This window comes from Haliotis rufescens, unplaced genomic scaffold (genome assembly GCF_023055435.1).
Source record: "Haliotis rufescens isolate VD_foot unplaced genomic scaffold, xgHalRufe1.0.p SCAF_11, whole genome shotgun sequence".
Taxonomy (NCBI): Eukaryota; Metazoa; Mollusca; class Gastropoda; order Lepetellida; family Haliotidae; genus Haliotis; species Haliotis rufescens.
The window spans coordinates 44829618-44849459 of NW_025963791.1; the positions used below are offsets into that span (position 1 = coordinate 44829618).

General features: G+C 44.0%; 1 protein-coding gene across 1 annotated transcript in view; it reads right to left on the minus strand.

Moving 5' to 3' along the window:
• LOC124122896 (ras-related protein Rap1-like) overlaps positions 1–19466 on the minus strand; it is a 46536-nt gene extending 27070 nt beyond the window's left edge. The window contains exon 1 of the mRNA XM_048392831.1: positions 18209–19466. The gene's annotated coding sequence lies outside the window, so the exon portion shown is untranslated. The remainder of the gene's footprint in view (positions 1–18208) is intronic.
• Positions 19467–19842: the final 376 nt, after the last annotated feature.

Below are 19842 nucleotides of genomic sequence, written 5' to 3' on the forward strand. Positions count from 1 at the left end.
ACGACAGTCATGTCAATCTCATGAATGCATGAATAAATCCTGACTTCCCCTTCACCACGACAGTCATGTCTATCTCATGAATGCATGAATAAATCCTGACTTCCCCATCACCACGACAGTCATGTCTATCTCATGAATGCATGAATAAATCCTGACTTCCCCTTCATCACGACAGTCATGTCTATCTCATGAATGCATGAAAAAATCCTGACTTCCCCTTCACCACGACAGTCATGTCTATCTCATGAATGCATGAATAAATCCTGGCTTCCCCATCACCACGACAGTCATGTCTATCTCATGAATGCATGAATAAATCCTGACTTCCCCTTCACCACGACAGTCATGTCTATCTCATGAATGCATGAATAAATCCTGACTTCCCCATCACCACGACAGTCATGTCTATCTCATGAATGAATGAATAAATCCTGAATTCCCCATCACCACGACAGTCATGTCTATCTCATGAATGCATGAATAAATCCTGACTTCCCCATCACCACGACAGTCATGTCTATCTCATGAATGCATGAATAAATCCTGACTTCCCCATCACCACGACAGTCATGTCAATCTCATGAATGCATGAATAAATCCTGACTTCCCCTTCACCACGACAGTCATGTCTAGCTCATGAATGCATGAATAAATCCTGACTTCCCCTTCACCACGACAGTCATGTCTATCTCATGAATGAATGAATAAATCCTGACTTCCCCATCATCACGACAGTCATGTCTATCTCATGAATGCATGAATAAATCCTGACTTCCCCATCACCACGACAGTCATGTCTATCTCATGAATGCATGAATAAATCCTGACTTCCCCATCACCACGACAGTCATGTCAATCTCATGAATGCATGAATAAATCCTGACTTCCCCTTCACCACGACAGTCATGTCTATCTCATGAATGCATGAATAAATCCTGACTTCCCCATCACCACGACAGTCATGTCTATCTCATGAATGCATGAATAAATCCTGACTTCCCCTTCACCACGACAGTCATGTCTATCTCATGAATGCATGAATAAATCCTGACTTCCCCATCACCACGACAGTCATGTCTATCTCATGAATGAATGAATAAATCCTGAATTCCCCATCACCACGACAGTCATGTCTATCTCATGAATGCATGAATAAATCCTGACTTCCCCATCACCACGACAGTCATGTCTATCTCATGAATGAATGAATAAATCCTGAATTCCCCATCACCACGACAGTCATGTCTATCTCATGAATGCATGAATAAATCCTGACTTCCCCATCACCACGACAGTCATGTCTATCTCATGAATGCATGAATAAATCCTGACTTCCCCATCACCACGACAGTCATGTCAATCTCATGAATGCATGAATAAATCCTGACTTCCCCTTCACCACGACAGTCATGTCTATCTCATGAATGCATGAATAAATCCTGACTTCCCCATCACCACGACAGTCATGTCTATCTCATGAATGCATGAATAAATCCTGACTTCCCCTTCACCACGACAGTCATGTCTATCTCATGAATGAATGAATAAATCCTGACTTCCCCATCATCACGACAGTCATGTCTATCTCATGAATGCATGAATAAATCCTGACTTCCCCATCACCACGACAGTCATGTCTATCTCATGAATGCATGAATAAATCCTGACTTCCCCATCACCACGACAGTCATGTCAATCTCATGAATGCATGAATAAATCCTGACTTCCCCTTCACCACGACAGTCATGTCTATCTCATGAATGCATGAATAAATCCTGACTTCCCCATCACCACGACAGTCATGTCTATCTCATGAATGCATGAATAAATCCTGACTTCCCCTTCACCACGACAGTCATGTCTATCTCATGAATGCATGAATAAATCCTGACTTCCCCATCACCACGACAGTCATGTCTATCTCATGAATGAATGAATAAATCCTGAATTCCCCATCACTACGACAGTCATGTCTATCTCATGAATGCATGAATAAATCCTGACTTCCCCATCACCACGACAGTCATGTCTATCTCATGAATGCATGAATAAATCCTGACTTCCCCTTCACCACGACAGTCATGTCTATCTCATGAATGAATGAATAAATCCTGACTTCCCCATCACCACGACAGTCATGTCTATCTCATGAATGCATGAATAAATCCTGACTTCCCCATCACCACGACAGTCATGTCTATCTCATGAATGCATGAATAAATCCTGACTTCCACTTCACCACGACAGTCATGTCTATCTCATGAATGAATGAATAAATCCTGACTTCCCCATCACCACGACAGTCATGTCAATCTCATGAATGCATGAATAAATCCTGACTTCCCCTTCATCACGACAGTCATGTCTATCTCATGAATGCATAAAACAATCCTGACTTCCCCTTCATCACGACAGTCATGTCTATCTCATGAATGCATGAATAAATCCTGGCTTCCCCATCACCACGACAGTCATGTCTATCTCATGAATGCATGAAACAATCCTGACTTCCCCTTCACCACGACAGTCATGTCTATCTCATGAATGCATGAATAAATCCTGACTTCCCCATCACCACGACAGTCATGTCTATCTCATGAATGAATGAATAAATCCTGACTTCCCCATCACCACGACAGTCATGTCAATCTCATGAATAAATCCTGACTTCCCCATCACGACGACAGTCATGTCTATCTCATGAATGAATGAATAAATCCTGACTTCCCCTTCAACACAACAGTCATGTCCATTTTATGAATGAATGATGGCTTCCCCATCAACACGACAGTCATGTCTATCTCATGAATGAATCCTGACTTCCCCATCAGCACGACAGTCATGTCTATCTCATGAATGAATCCTGACTTCCCCTTTAACACGACAGTCATGTCTATCTCATGAATGAATCCTGACTTCCCCATCAACACGACAGTCATGTCCATTTTATGAATGAATGATGGCTTCCACATCAACACTGGTGTCATGTCAATCTCTAGAATGAATCCTGACTTCCCCATCAGCACGACAGTCATGTCTATCTCATGAATGAATCCTGTATTCCCCTTTAACACGACAGTCATGTCTATCTCATGAATGAATCCTGACTTCCCCTTTAACACGACAGTCATGTCTATCTTATAAATGAATCCTGACTTCCTCATCAACACGACCGTCGTGTCTATCTCATGAATGAATCCTGACTTCCCCATCAACACGACAGTCGTGTCTATCTCATGAATGAATCATGGCTTCCCCATCAGCATGACAGTCATGTCTATCTCATGACTGAATCCTGGCTTCCACATCAACACGACAGTCGTGTCTATCTCATGAGTGAATCCTGACTTCCCCATCAGCACGACAGTCATGTCTATCTCATGAATGAATCCTGTATTCCCCTCTAACACGACAGTCATGTCTATCTCATGAATGAATGCTGACTTCCCCTTTAACACGACAGTCATGTCTATCTTATAAATGAATCCTGACTTCCCCATCAACACGACAGTCGTGTCTATCTCATGAATGAATCCTGACTTCCCCATCAACACGACAGTCGTGTCTGTCTCATAAATGAATCATGGCTTCCCCATCAGCACGACAGTCATGTCTATCTCATGAATGAATCCTCACTTCCACATCAGCACGACAGTCATGTCTATCTCATGAATGAATCCTGACTTGTTCATGAACACGACAGTCATGTCTATCTCATGAATGAATCCTGACTTCCCGATCAGCACGACAGTCATGTCTATCTCATGAATGAATCCTGACTTCCCCTTTAACACGACAGTCATGTCTATCTCATGAATGAATCCTGGCTTCCCCATCAGCACGACAATCACGTCTATCTCATGAATGAATCCTGACTTCCCCTTTAATACGACAGTCATGTCCATTTTATGAATGAATGATGGCTTCCACATCAACACAGGTGTCATGTCAATCTCTTGAATGAATCCTGACTTCCCCATCAGCACGACAGTCATGTCTATCTCATGAATGAATCCTGTATTCCCCATCAACACGACAGTCATGTCTATCTCATGAATGAATCCTGACTTCCCCTTTAACACGACAGTCATGTCTATCTTATAAATGAATCCTGACTTCCTCATCAACACGACAGTCGTGTCTATCTCATGAATGAATCCTGACTTCCCCATCAACCCGACAGTCGTGTCTATCTCATGAATGAATCATGGCTTCCCCATCAGCATGACAGTCATGTCTATCTCATGAATGAATCCTGGCTTCCACATCAACACGACGACAGTCATGTCTATCTCTTGAATGAATCCTGACTTCCCCATCAGCACGACAGTCATGTCTATCTCATGAATGAATCCTGTATTCCCCATCAACACAACAGTCATGTCTATCTCATGAATGAATCCTGACTTCCCCTTTAACACGACAGTCATGTCTATCTTATAAATGAATCCTGACTTCCCCATCAACACGACAGTCATGTCTATCTCATGAATGAATCCTGACTTCGCCATCAACACGACAGTCGTGTCTATCTCATGAATGAATCCTGGCTTCCCCATCAGCACGACAGTCATGTCTATCTCATGAATGAATCCTGACTTCCCCATCAACACGACAGTCATGTCTATCTCATGAATGAATCCTGACTTGTTCATGAACACGACAGTCGTGTCTATCTCATGAATGAATCCTGACTTCCCCATCAACACGACAGTCATGTCTATCTCATGAATGAATCCTGATTTCCCCTTTAACACGACAGTCATGTCTATCTCATGAATGAATCCTGACTTCCCCATCAGCACGACAGTCATAACTATCTCATGAATGAATCCTGACTTCCCCATCAACACAGCAGTAATGTCTATCTCATGAATGAATCCTGACTTCCCCTTTAACACAACAGTCATGTCTATCTCATGAATGAATCCTGACTTCCCCATCAACACAACAGTCATGTCTATCTCATGAATGAATCCTGACTTCCCCATCAGCACGACAGTCATGACTATCTCATGAATGAATCCTGACTTCCCCATCAACACAGCAGTCATGTCTATCTCATGAATGAATCCTGACTTCCCCATCAGCACGACAGTCATGTCTATCTCATGAATGAATCCTGACTTCCCCATCAACACGACAGTCATGTCTATCTCATGAATGAATCCTGACTTCCCCTTTAACACGACAGTCATGTCTATCTCATGAATGAATCCTGACTTCCCCATCAGCACGACAGTCATGACTATCTCATGAATGAATCCTGACGTCCCCATCAACACGACAGTCATGTCTATCTCATGAATGAATCCTGGCTCCCCCATCAACACAACAGTCATGTCTATCTCATGAATGAATCCTGTATTCCCCTCTAACACGACAGTCATGTCTATCTCATGAATGAATCCTGACTTCCCCATCAACACAACAGTCATGTCTATCTCATGAATGAATCCTGACTTCCCCTTTAACACGACAGTCATGTCTATCTCATGAATGAATCCTGACTTCCCCATCAACACAGCAGTCATGTCTATCTCATGAATGAATCCTGACTTCCCCTTTAACACGACAGTCATGTCTATCTCATGAATGAATCCTGACTTCCCCATCAACACAACAGTCATGTCTATCTCATGAATGAATCCTGGCTTCCCCATCAACACAACAGTCATGTCTATCTCATGAATGAATCCTGACTTCCCCTTTAACACGACAGTCATGTCTATCTCATGAATGAATCCTGGCTCCCCCATCAACACAACAGTCATGTCTATCTCATGAATGAATCCTGACTTCCCCATCAGCACGACAGTCATGACTATCTCATGAATGAATCCTGACTTCCCCATCAACACAGCAGTCATGTCTATCTCATGAATGAATCCTGACTTCCCCTTTAACACGACAGTCATGTCTATCTCATAAATGAATCCTTACTTCCCAATCAACACAACAGGCATGCCTTTCTCATGAATGAATCCTGACTTCCCCATCAGCACGACAGTCATGTCTATCTCATGAATGAATCCTGACTTCCCCATCAACACAACAGTCATGTCCATCTCATGAATGAATCCTGACTTCCCCTTTAACACGACAGTCATGTCTATCTCATGAATGAATCCTGACTTCCCCTTTAACACGACAGTCATGTCTATCTCATGAATGCATGAATAAATCCTGACTTCCCCTTCACCACGACAGTCATGTCTATCTCATGAATGCATGAATAAATCCTGACTTCCCCTTCAACACAACAGTCATGTCCATTTTATGAATGAATGATGGCTTCCCCATCAACACGACAGTCGTGTCTATCTCATGAATGAATCCTGACTTCCCCATCAGCACGACAGTCATGTCTATCTCATGAATGAATCCTGACTTCCCCATCACGACGACAGTCATGTCTATCTCATGAATGAATGAATAAATTCTGACTTCCCCTTCAACACAACAGTCATGTCCATTTTATGAATGAATGATGGCTTCCCCATCAACACGACAGTCGTGTCTATCTCATGAATGAATCCTGACTTCCCCATCAGCACGACAGTCATGTCTATCTCATGAATGAATCCTGACTTCCCCATCACGACGACAGTCATGTCTATCTCATGAATGAATGAATAAATTCTGACTTCCCCTTCAACACAACAGTCATGTCCATTTTATGAATGAATGATGGCTTCCCCATCAACACGACAGTCGTGTCTATCTCTTGAATGAATCCTGACTTCCCCATCAGCACGACAGTCATGTCTATCTCATGAATGAATCCTGACTTCCCCTTTAACACGACAGTCATGTCTATCTCATGAATGAATCCTGACTTCCCCTTTAACACGACAGTCATGTCCATTTTATGAATGAATGATGGCTTCCACATCAACACAGGTGTCATGTCAATCTCTTGAATGAATCCTGACTTCCCCATCAGCACGACAGTCATGTCTATCTCATGAATGAATCTTGTATTCCCCATCAACACGACAGTCGTGTCTATCTCATGAATGAATCCTGACTTCCCCTTTAACACGACAGTCATGTCTATCTTATAAATGAATCCTGACGTCCTCATCAACACCACAGTCGTGTCTATCTCATGAATGAATCCTGACTTCCCCATCAACACAGCAGTCATGTCTATCTCATGAATGAATCCTGACTTCCCCATCAGCACGACAGTCATGACTATCTCATGAATGAATCCTGACTTCCCCATCAACACAGCAGTCATGTCTATCTCATGAATGAATCCTGACTTCCCCATCAGCACGACAGTCATGTCTATCTCATGAATGAATCCTGACTTCCCCATCAACACGACAGTCATGTCTATCTCATGAATGAACCCTGACTTCCCCTTTAACACGACAGTCATGTCTATCTCATGAATAAATCCTGACTTCCCCATCAGCACGACAGTCATGACTATCTCATGAATGAATCCTGACGTCCCCATCAACACGACAGTCATGTCTATCTCATGAATGAATCCTGGCTCCCCCATCAACACAACAGTCATGTCTATCTCATGAATGAATCCTGTATTCCCCTCTAACACGACAGTCATGTCTATCTCATGAATGAATCCTGACTTCCCCATCAACACAACAGTCATGTCTATCTCATGAATGAATCCTGACTTCCCCTTTAACACGACAGTCGTGTCTATCTCATGAATGAATCCTGACTTCCCCATCAACACAGCAGTCATGTCTATCTCATGAATGAATCCTGACTTCCCCTTTAACACGACAGTCATGTCTATCTCATGAATGAATCCTGACTTCCCCATCAACACAACAGTCATGTCTATCTCATGAATGAATCCTGGCTTCCCCATCAACACAACAGTCATGTCTATCTCATGAATGAATCCTGACTTCCCCTTTAACACGACAGTCATGTCTATCTCATGAATGAATCCTGGCTCCCCCATCAACACAACAGTCATGTCTATCTCATGAATGAATCCTGACTTCCCCATCAGCACGACAGTCATGACTATCTCATGAATGAATCCTGACTTCCCCATCAACACAGCAGTCATGTCTATCTCATGAATGAATCCTGACTTCCCTCTTAACACGACAGTCATGTCTATCTCATAAATGAATCCTTACTTCCCCATCAACACAACAGGCATGCCTTTCTCATGAATGAATCCTGACTTCCCCATCAGCACGACAGTCATGTCTATCTCATGAATGAATCCTGACTTCCCCATCAACACAACAGTCATGTCCATCTCATGAATGAATCCTGACTTCCCCTTTAACACGACAGTCATGTCTATCTCATGAATGAATCCTGACTTCCCCTTTAACACGACAGTCATGTCTATCTCATGAATGCATGAATAAATCCTGACTTCCCCTTCACCACGACAGTCATGTCTATCTCATGAATGCATGAATAAATCCTGACTTCCCCACCACCACGACAGTCATGTCTATCTCATGAATGAATGAATAAATCCTGACTTCCCCACCACCACGACAGTCATGTCTATCTCATGAATGCATGAATAAATCCTGACTTCACCTTCACCATGACAGTCATGCCTATCTCATGAATGCATGAATAAATCCTGACTTCCCCTTCATCACGACAGTCATGTCTATCTCATGAATGCATGAATAAATCCTGACTTCCCCTTCACCACGACAGTCATGTCTATCTCATGAATGCATGAATAAATCCTGACTTCCCCATCACCACGACAGTCATGTCTATCTCATGAATGCATGAATAAATCCTGACTTCCCCACCACCACGACAGTCATGTCTATCTCATGAATGCATGAATAAATCCTGACTTCCCCATCACCACGACAGTCATGTCTATCTCATGAATGCATGAATAAATCCTGACTTCCCCATCACCACGACAGTCATGTCTATCTCATGAATGCATGAATAAATCCTGACTTCCCCTTCATCACGACAGTCATGTCTATCTCATGAATGTATGAAGTAATCCTGACTTCCCCATCACCACGACAGTCATGTCTATCTCATGTCATTTTATGAATGAATGATGGCTTCCCCATCAACACGACAGTCGCGTCTATCTCATGAATGAATCCTGACTTCCCCATCACCACGACAGTCATGTCTATCTCATGAATGAATCCTGACTTCCCCTTTAACACGACAGTCATGTCCATTTTATGAATGAATAATGGCTTCCACTTCAACACAGCAGTCATATCAATCTCATGAATGAATGAATAAATCCTGACTTCCCCTTCAACACAACAGTCATGTCCATTTTATGAATGAATGATGGCTTCCCCATCAACACGACAGTCGTGTCTATCTCATGAATGAATCCTGACTTCCCCATCAGCACGACAGTCATGTCTATCTCATGAATGAATCCTGACTTCCCCATCACGACGACAGTCATGTCTATCTCATGAATGAATGAATAAATTCTGACTTCCCCTTCAACACAACAGTCATGTCCATTTTATGAATGAATGATGGCTTCCCCATCAACACGACAGTCGTGTCTATCTCTTGAATGAATCCTGACTTCCCCATCAGCACGACAGTCATGTCTATCTCATGAATGAATCCTGACTTCCCCTTTAACACGACAGTCATGTCTATCTCATGAATGAATCCTGACTTCCCCTTTAACACGACAGTCATGTCCATTTTATGAATGAATGATGGCTTCCACATCAACACAGGTGTCATGTCAATCTCTTGAATGAATCCTGACTTCCCCATCAGCACGACAGTCATGTCTATCTCATGAATGAATCTTGTATTCCCCATCAACACGACAGTCGTGTCTATCTCATGAATGAATCCTGACTTCCCCTTTAACACGACAGTCATGTCTATCTTATAAATGAATCCTGACTTCCTCATCAACACGACAGTCGTGTCTATCTCATGAATGAATCCTGACTTCCCCATCAACACGACAGTCGTGTCTATCTCATGAATGAATGATGGCTTCCCCATCAGCATGACAGTCATGTCTATCTCATGAATGAATCCTGGCTTCCACATCAACACGACAGTCGTGTCTATCTCATGAATGAATCCTGACTTCCCCATCAGCACGATAGTCATGTCTATCTCATGAATGAATCCTGTATTTCCCTCTAACACGACAGTCATGTCTATCTCATGAATGAATCCTGACTTCCCCTTTAACACGACAGTCATGTCTATCTTATAAATGAATCCTGACTTCCCCATCAACACGACAGTCGTGTCTATCTCATGAATGAATCCTGACTTCGCCATCAACACCACAGTCGTGTCTATCTCATGAATGAATCATGGCTTCCCCATCAGCACGACAGTCATGTCTATCTCATGAATGAATCCTGACTTCCCCATCAACACGACAGTCATGTCTATCTCATGAATGAATCCTGACTTCCTCATCAACACGACAGTCGTGTCTATCTCATGAATGAATCCTGACTTCCACATCAGCCCGACAGTCATGTCTATCTCATGAATGAATCCTGGCTTCCCCATCAACACAGCAGTCATGTCTATCTCATGAATGAATCCTGACTTCCCCTTTAACACGACAGTCATGTCTATCTCATGAATGAATCCTGGCTTCCTTATCAGCACGACAATCATGTCTATCTCATGAATGAATCCTGACTTACCCTTTAACACGCCAGTCATGTCTATCTCATGAATGAATCCTGGCTTCCCCATCAGCACGACAATCATGTCTATCTCATGAATGAATCCTGATTTCCCCTTTAACACGACAGTCATGTCTATCTCATGAATGAATCCTGACTTCCCCATCAGCACGACAGTCATGACTATCTCATGAATGAATCCTGACGTCCCCATCAACACGACAGTCATGTCTATCTCATGAATGAATCCTGGCTCCCCCATCAACACAACAGTCATGTCTATCTCATGAATGAATCCTGTATTCCCCTCTAACACGACAGTCATGTCTATCTCATGAATGAATCCTGACTTCCCCATCAACACAACAGTCATGTCTATCTCATGAATGAATCCTGACTTCCCCTTTAACACGACAGTCATGTCTATCTCATGAATGAATCCTGACTTCCCCATCAACACAGCAGTCATGTCTATCTCATGAATGAATCCTGACTTCCCCTTTAACACGACAGTCATGTCTATCTCATGAATGAATCCTGACTTCCACATCAACACAACAGTCATGTCTATCTCATGAATGAATCCTGGCTTCCCCATCAACACAACAGTCATGTCTATCTCATGAATAAATCCTGACTTCCCCATCAGGACGACAGTCATGTCTATCTCATGAATGAATCCTGACTTCCCCATCAGCACGACAGTCATGACTATCTCATGAATGAATCCTGTATTCCCCATCAACACAGCAGTCATGTCTATCTCATGAATGAATCCTGACTTCCCCTTTAACACGACAGTCATGTCTATCTCATGAATGAATCCTTACTTCCCCATCAACACAGCAGTCATGTCTATCTCATGAATGAATCCTGGCTTCCCCATCAACACAACAGTCATGCCTATCTCATGAATGAATCCTGACTTCCCCATCAGCACGACAGTCATGTCTATCTCATGAATGAATCCTGACGTCCCCATCAACACAACAGTCATGTCCATCTCATGAATGAATCCTGACTTCCCCATCAGGACGACAGTCATGTCTATCTCATGAATGAATCCTGACTTCCCCATCAGCACGACAGTCATGACTATCTCATGAATGAATCCTGTATTCCCCATCAACACAGCAGTCATGTCTATCTCATGAATGAATCCTGACTTCCCCTTTAACACGACAGTCATGTCTATCTCATGAATGAATCCTTACTTCCCCATCAACACAGCAGTCATGTCTATCTCATGAATGAATCCTGGCTTCCCCATCAACACAACAGTCATGCCTATCTCATGAATGAATCCTGACTTCCCCATCAGCACGACAGTCATGTCTATCTCATGAATGAATCCTGACGTCCCCATCAACACAACAGTCATGTCCATCTCATGAATGAATCCTGACTTCCCGATCAGCACGACAGTCATGTCTATCTCATGAATGAATCCTGACTTCCCCTTTAACACGACAGTCATGTCTATCTCATGAATGAATCCTGACTTCCCCTCTAACACGACAGTCATGTCTATCTCATGAATGAATGATGGCTTCCCCATCAGCACGACAGGCATGTCTATCTTATTAATGAATCCTGACTTTGACCGACTATGTCCACACACGCACGGGGTATCTTTTACAACGCCAGGATTCTTGTCCACTGATGCTATAGAGATAAGAAAATAAATCCTTTTATAAACAAAAAATCGTGTACTCTTCCAATTATCAGTAGGAATTATATTTCAATTATTTTTTTCTGTAAAAAGATTACTTTCCCAAAGTACAAACATACATAGTACAATCCCGACTTAGTCAGTTCGGAGCTATTAGTGAAGTAAATGTGTTCTAGAATTGCCCAGATGAATCGACATCAACTCTCTCTGAAATCTTACCTCTCACAGCTTCCTGGTTATTACCAGAATCCCTTACAAATGAATCGCAGGAATTCTGCAGTTCGTTTGAAGTTATCAATATTAGAAGGGAAGAATATTACCAAGACAAACACTCAGGTTAGGACTTTCCAGTATCCCGAAGGTAGGAGTGTGTCGACATATCAATTATCACTGGTGGGCATGGTGTGTATAAATATCAATTATCATAGGTGGGTCATTGTGTATACACATATCAATTATAACAGGTGGGTCATTGTGTATACACATATCAATTATAACAGGTGGGGCATTGTGTATACACATATCAATTATAACAGGTGGGGCATTGTGTATACACATATACTTTATCATAGGTGTAGCGTTCTCCCTGCTACAGGCGATATAATACCCATGAAGATTCAGCAACCTATGCTTGTCGTAAAAGACGACTATGGCGACTACAGGTATCGGGTGGTTAGGCTCGCTGACTTGCTTGATACATGTCATCGTATCCCAATTGCGTAGATCGATGCTTATGATGTCAGTCACTGGATTGTCTGGTTATTTACAGACCGCCGTCATATAGCTGGAATATTGCTGAGTGCGGCGTTAAAACAACAAACAGACGATATGAAAGGATGTTATGTAACACCGTTCTCCTCGCTACAGGCAATATGAAAGGATGTTATGTAACACCGTTCTCCTTGCTACAGGCGATATGAATGGATGTTATGTAACACCGTTCTCCTTGCTACAGGCGATATGAATGGATGTTATGTAACACTAGGGAGATAAGGGTCCGCGAGGTACCCAGTCCATCTGTGGAGCAGTGTAATTGTCATAGTGTTTCAGATACAGCTGATCATCACGTGATGAAGGGGAGCTTATGTCTCTGTGTCCTCCGGACAACTCATTCTTCTTCATTAATGCTGGCAGTCGGTGCTAATGAAGCCTCGACGCTCAGTCGTGTAGAAAGTACATCAATCCAGCTGCAGTGGTCGGCGGATGATAAACCACTTCGTCCTCGCTTCTCACAAGGTCAATCTGTCATTATCATACCACCAAGTCAGAATGATGAGATCTGGTTAGTTCACGTGATCATGATAAAATACGCAGTGAAATACATTTTACAGCGAGAGAATAAATCCCTTGTACCCCGCCACGAAGTAAACAGGCTGCACGTAGATATATTCGCGGGAGAATAAATCCTTTATACCCAGCTTGGAAGCAAAAGGTCGCACCCTATTTCTAGAGACAATGAAAGTTACATGACACAGTACAACTTAACCTCAGCTCAGTCGAACAGCTGTTTTTTAGCAATTTTCAATCTGTTTTAATTCTTTTACAACGTCATAGCAAAACATGTGAGTAAGATAAATTCGTTGCAGCAGTATCACGAAGGATACATGGGGTTTTATGCATCCCTCTTTAGAGATAATACCACTCGCCTCCTGCTTGTTGTATAAAACCTAACGCGGGACGCACGGAACCCCGCGTGATAATGCTACAACTTATATTATCAGCATATTGCTGAGTGCGGCGTTAAACAACAAACAAACAACAACAATATTATTAGCCCTGACGCAGGAGGATGTGCTGATTAGTGTGTTGATGGAAAGATGATACGTGGTTTAGTTTGACCTGTAGCTCATGTGGAAGGGATACTGTCTGTGCTGTATAACAACATGGACGCTTGTTGCACTCGTGGGTTATCTCTCGCAGCGCACACAAACAACGCTGCATCAGATGGTCCGGTCTTAAAACACAGAATTCTCAAATATGTTCCCATCAGTCTGGTACTGATAAATGAAAATTGTATTTGGTCCTGATGTATAGCCCTGTTCCTGCGGTGAGGTAGACCTGTGCGGGCAAGTTGGCCGAATCAGGATCACCATGAGCAGAGCGGGAAGTTTAGCTTGTTTGTTTGTGTGTTGTTTCACGCCGCACTCAGCAATATTCCACCTATATGACCACACCCTGTATATAATTTAGGATGGACCAGATGACCCAGTGACTGATTTGTGAACAACGTTCTACGATTGATCTACCCGATCAATTTGGTCAGCGCTTACCACCGACCTTCGTTACTGGAGGATCGCCAAGGGGCGAGCGGGAAGAAATGCCAAAATGACAGGAGGCACATTCGCTTGGATATGACGTAGGAAAAAGGCACCAATGTACCACGTGACACTTCTGTTAAAGAACACGAATAGAAACAGATGAGAAACTATATTAGACCAGTTGACAGTGCACGTGCTTTCAAATCCTTCATTCGACCGAAATCTGCACGTTGAAATCCATGTTGTTTATGTACCGGATGTATAGTTCGTTACAGGATTTTGATTGGACTTTGCAGTGACTCGTTAGTCCAGCCAATATGTAACTCCGGAATTTCAGCCTAGTTCGGCGAGGGCGGAAACTGGACATTTCTAATCGGTTAACTCCCTTGGCTGGGGAGGATGTATCTAAGATAATTATTAACTTTGACAATGATGACAATTTTCTGAGATAAAAGCTAATGCATCGTACATGTATTCGTTTATTTATTTATTTACTTATTTACTGTGTGTTTGTGTGGGTGTGGGTGTGCCTGCGGGCGTGCGTGCATGCGGGCGTGTGTGTCTGTGTGCGTGCGTGCATGCATTTACATGAACACAATTACGTGGGTAATCAAAGCAGGAACGTTTATGTGCCACAAGAGGGCAACACATTATACCTTGGTTTCAGGAATTCCGTCCTGTTGTGAGGCCATGTATGACCCGTCACCATGAAATCCTATAGTGACGCCATGCATCAACGGTCATAATGAAGTTCTATAGTGAGGCCATGCATCACCGGTTACTATGACGTCCTTTAGTGAGGCCATGCATGACTGTTTACCATGAAGTCCTATAGTGAGGCCATGCATCACCGGTTACCATGAAGTCCTTTAGTGAGGCCATGCATGACTGTTTACCATGAAGTTCTATAGTGAGGCCATGCATCACCGGTTACTATGAAGTCCTTCATTGAGGCCATGCATCACCTGTTACTATGAAGTCCTTTATTGAGGCCATGCATCACCAGTTACTATGAAGTCCTATAGTGAGGCCATGCATCACCGGTTACTATGAAGTCCTATAGTGAGGCCATGCATGACTGTTTACCATGAAGCCCTATAGTGAGGCCATGCACCACCGGTCACCATGAAGTCCTTTAGTGAGGCCATGCATGATTGTTTACCATGAAGACCTATAGTGAGGCCATGCATCACCGGTTTTCATGAAGTCCTATAGTGAGGCCATGCATTACTGTTTACCATGAAGCCCTATAGTGAGGCCATGCACCACCGGTCACCATGAACTCCTTTAGTGAGGCCATGCATGATTGTTTACCATGAAGTCCTTTAGTGAGGCCATGCATCACCGGTCACCATGAAGTCCTATAGTGAGGCCATGCATCACCGGTTACTATGAAGTCCTATAGTGAGGCCATGCATCACCGGTTACTATGAAGTCCTATATCAAGGCCATGGATGATTATTCACCATGAAGTCCTTTCGTGAGGCCATGCATGATTGTTCACCATGAAGTCCTATATTGAGGCCATGCATCACCGGTTACCATGAAGTCCTATAGTAAGGCCATGCATCACCGGTTATCATGAAGTCCTATAGTGAGGCCATGCATCACCGGTCACCATGAAGTCCTATAGTGAGGCCATGCATCACCGGTTACCACAAAGTCCTATAGTGAGGCCATGCATCACCGGTCACCATGAAGTCCTATAGTGAGGCCATGCATCACCAGTTACCATGAAGTCCTATAGTGAGGCCATGCATGATTGTTCACCATGAAGTCCTATAGTGAGGCCATGCATGATTGTTCACCATGAAATCCTTTAGTGAGGCCATGCATCACCGGTTACTATGAAGTCCTATAGTGAGGTCATGCATCACCGTCACCATGAAGTCCTATAGTGAGGCCATGCATTACCGGTTACTGTGAAGTCCTTTAGTGAGGCCATGCATGATTGTTCACCATGAAGTCCTATAGTGAGGCCATGCATCACCCGTTACTATGAAGTCCTATAGTGAGGCCATGCATCACCGGTTACTATGAAGTCCTATAGTGAGGCCATGCATCACCGGTTACTATGAAGTCCTATAGTGAGGCCATGTATCACCGGTTACCATGAAGTCCTATAGTGAGGCCATGCATCACTGTCACCATGAAATCCTTTAGTGAGGCCATGCATCACCGGTTACTATGAAGTCCTATAGTGAGGCCATGCATCACTGTCACCATGAAATCCTTTAGTGAGGCCATGCATCACCGGTTACCATAAAGTCGTAAAGTGAGGCCATGCATCACCGTCACCATGAAGTCCTATAGTGAGGCCATGCATTACCGGTTACCGTGAAGTCCTATAGTGAGGCCATGCATGATTGTTCACCATGAAGTCCTATAGTGAGGCCATGCATCACCCGTTACTATGAAGTCCTATAGTGAGGCCATGCATCACCGGTTACCATGAAGTCCTATATTGAGGCCATGCATCACCAGTTACCATGAAGTCCTATAGTGAGGCCATGCATCACTGTCACCATGAAATCCTTTAGTGAGGCCATGCATCACCGGTTACTATGAAGTCCTATAGTGAGACCATGCATCACCGGTTACCATAAAGTCGTAAAGTGAGGCCATGCATTACCGTCACCATGAAGTCCTATAGTGAGGCCATGCATTACCGGTTACCGTGAAGTCCTATAGTGAGGCCATGCATGATTGTTCACCATGAAGTCCTATAGTGAGGCCATGCATCACCCGTTACTATGAAGTCCTATAGTGAGGCCATGCATCACCGGTTACCATGAAGTCCTATATTGAGGCCATGCATCACCAGTTACCATGAAGTCCTTCAGTGAGGCCATGCATCACCGGTTACCATGAAGTCCTATAGTGAGGCCATGCATGATTGTTCACCATGAAGTCCTATAGTGGGGCCATGCATCACCGGTCATCATGAAGTCCTATAGTGAGGCCATGCATCACCAGTTACTATGAAGTCCTATAGTGAGGCCATGCATCACCGGTTACCATGAAGTCCTTTAGTGAGGCCATGCATGATTGTTTACCATAAAGTCCTATAGTGAGGCCATGTATCACCGGTCACCATGAAGTCCTTTAGTGAGGCCATGCATGATTGTTTACCATGAAGTCCTATAGTGAGGCCATGCATCACCGGTTACCATGAAGTCCTATAGTGTCACCATGCATCACCGGTTACCATGAAGTCCTATAGTGAGGCCATGCATCACCGGTCACCATGAAGTCCTTTACAGAGGCCATGCATCACCGGTTACCATGAAGTCCTATAGTGAGGTCATGCATCACCGGTCACCATGGGATCAGTAGGACTTCATGAGTCAATATAAGACACCAGGACACCGAGGTCAACACAACCAGACACCAAGGTCAACACAAACTACTGGTGATGTACTTCCACACGGACACTGCGGACCGACAGAAGGCACAGGGGACACTCTACGATACAACATAATCACAAGAACCAGAACAGGGCACGGGAGATACAATCGCATGTCAGAAATTGTCACGAGTGCTATCATATACCTCGACGAGACACTTTGGGCCAGTCAGACACTGGTAATACAATACCGTGATAGCCAGTAGCCAGAAAGAACCTCATCACCTACCTTACACGTTGTCCTACTGTCGTAGAACTTCCAGCTCATGGTATTAGGTCTACATCCGGGCCACACAGTGGCTGTGACATGTTTCCGGTTCGAGTTCTTGGAACTGTGGATATATATCTCTACTGTCTTTATTCGACGTCTGATTTAGATACGTTGTAACCCATACCTAGGATGGGCTATTGTCAGCAGCCTCCCTTTATATCCGGGACATTTCCTTCATCACTTTGGTATGAGTACTTACAGACACATAATAACTTGCTATTGGGGACTGAGATCTATACCATCCTCCGTGTGTGCTCACCGCCAACAGCAAGACATCCGTCTATACCACCCTCCGTGTGTGCTCACCGCCAACAGCAAGACATCCGTCTATACCACCCTCCGTGTGTGCTCACCGCCAACAGCAAGACATCCGTCTATACCACCCTCCGTGTGTGCTCACCGCCAACAGCAAGACTTCCGTCTATACCATCCTCCGTGTGTGCTCACCGCCAACAGCAAGACACCCGTCTATCCCATCCTCCGTGTGTTCTCACCGCCAACAGCAAGACATCCGTCTATACCATCCTCCGTGTGTGCTCACCGCCAACAGCAACACATCCGTCTATAACATCATCAATCTGTTCTCTTGTCTATCACAACTTCTAAGGACACAGGGCTTTTCAGTCCAAACGATGTCTATAAAAGAGGCGGGTAAAATATTCTCCCTCTCTGGCAACCATGCTTTGTAATTCCACCCATTTTTGCGATTTGGACACGAGAGTGCTATTGTGTGTCGTTAGTGGCAACATCCGCAGGGCCAGTGTAGATCCGGATTCGTCGTATTGGGTCAGAAATCATTGGCCATTGACGTCTCTTGTGGCCACTGTAGCCATACAATCCACTGACTGTTCTGTAAGGGTTCCGATTACCGATCAGTGGTATCAAGTCGCCCCAACTCTGCCCCCATCACACGCCATATGTTGGCATTGTTTGCCCTCCTCAGAAACTGTCAGTGGTTGGCCCGATGAGCTACTGGCTAACAGATATCTCTTTACTGGCTCGTTCAGCCTTCAGCGGTGAGTGAGAGCCCCTGCTTCCTCTCCGTAATGAAGACAGAAAACCTTTTTCTTCTATGTTGAACTGGTGGCATACTGGCCCTTATATTGATCAGAGAGGCTGATCAATCAGCTGTCGATGTTGATTAAAAACCTATGGGCATCCGTGTTGCCCAAATATCTGCCTCTGGCGACCTCGCCGCCTGCTAAACCAGTGTTATTGAGTTACGTGAACTTCGCCAATTCTCTTACCGGCTTCCGCCGCCTCGCTAGCTATTGCTTGTGACGTGTCCCGTCGCTTAAGCGTAAAATTGTAAATTATTGAGTACAGACGCAAATGTCATGGAAACTTGGCGATATTGAATGCCTGCAGCATTTGGTTGTTAATGTTAAGCAAGCCACAGTCCGTTCTGCCATCCTTACACAGTCACCGTATTCACCTATTAACAATGATGAACTGTCTTCTCACCCCGACCCCTTACATTTCAATATGTTGCGGCAGTCAGCCCCACCAGACAGCGCCGGATCATCCATCACGAGATTGAGTCCTGTATGTCCGCGATACTGACACTGGTTCCCCCGTAGTTTGTTTCTGTC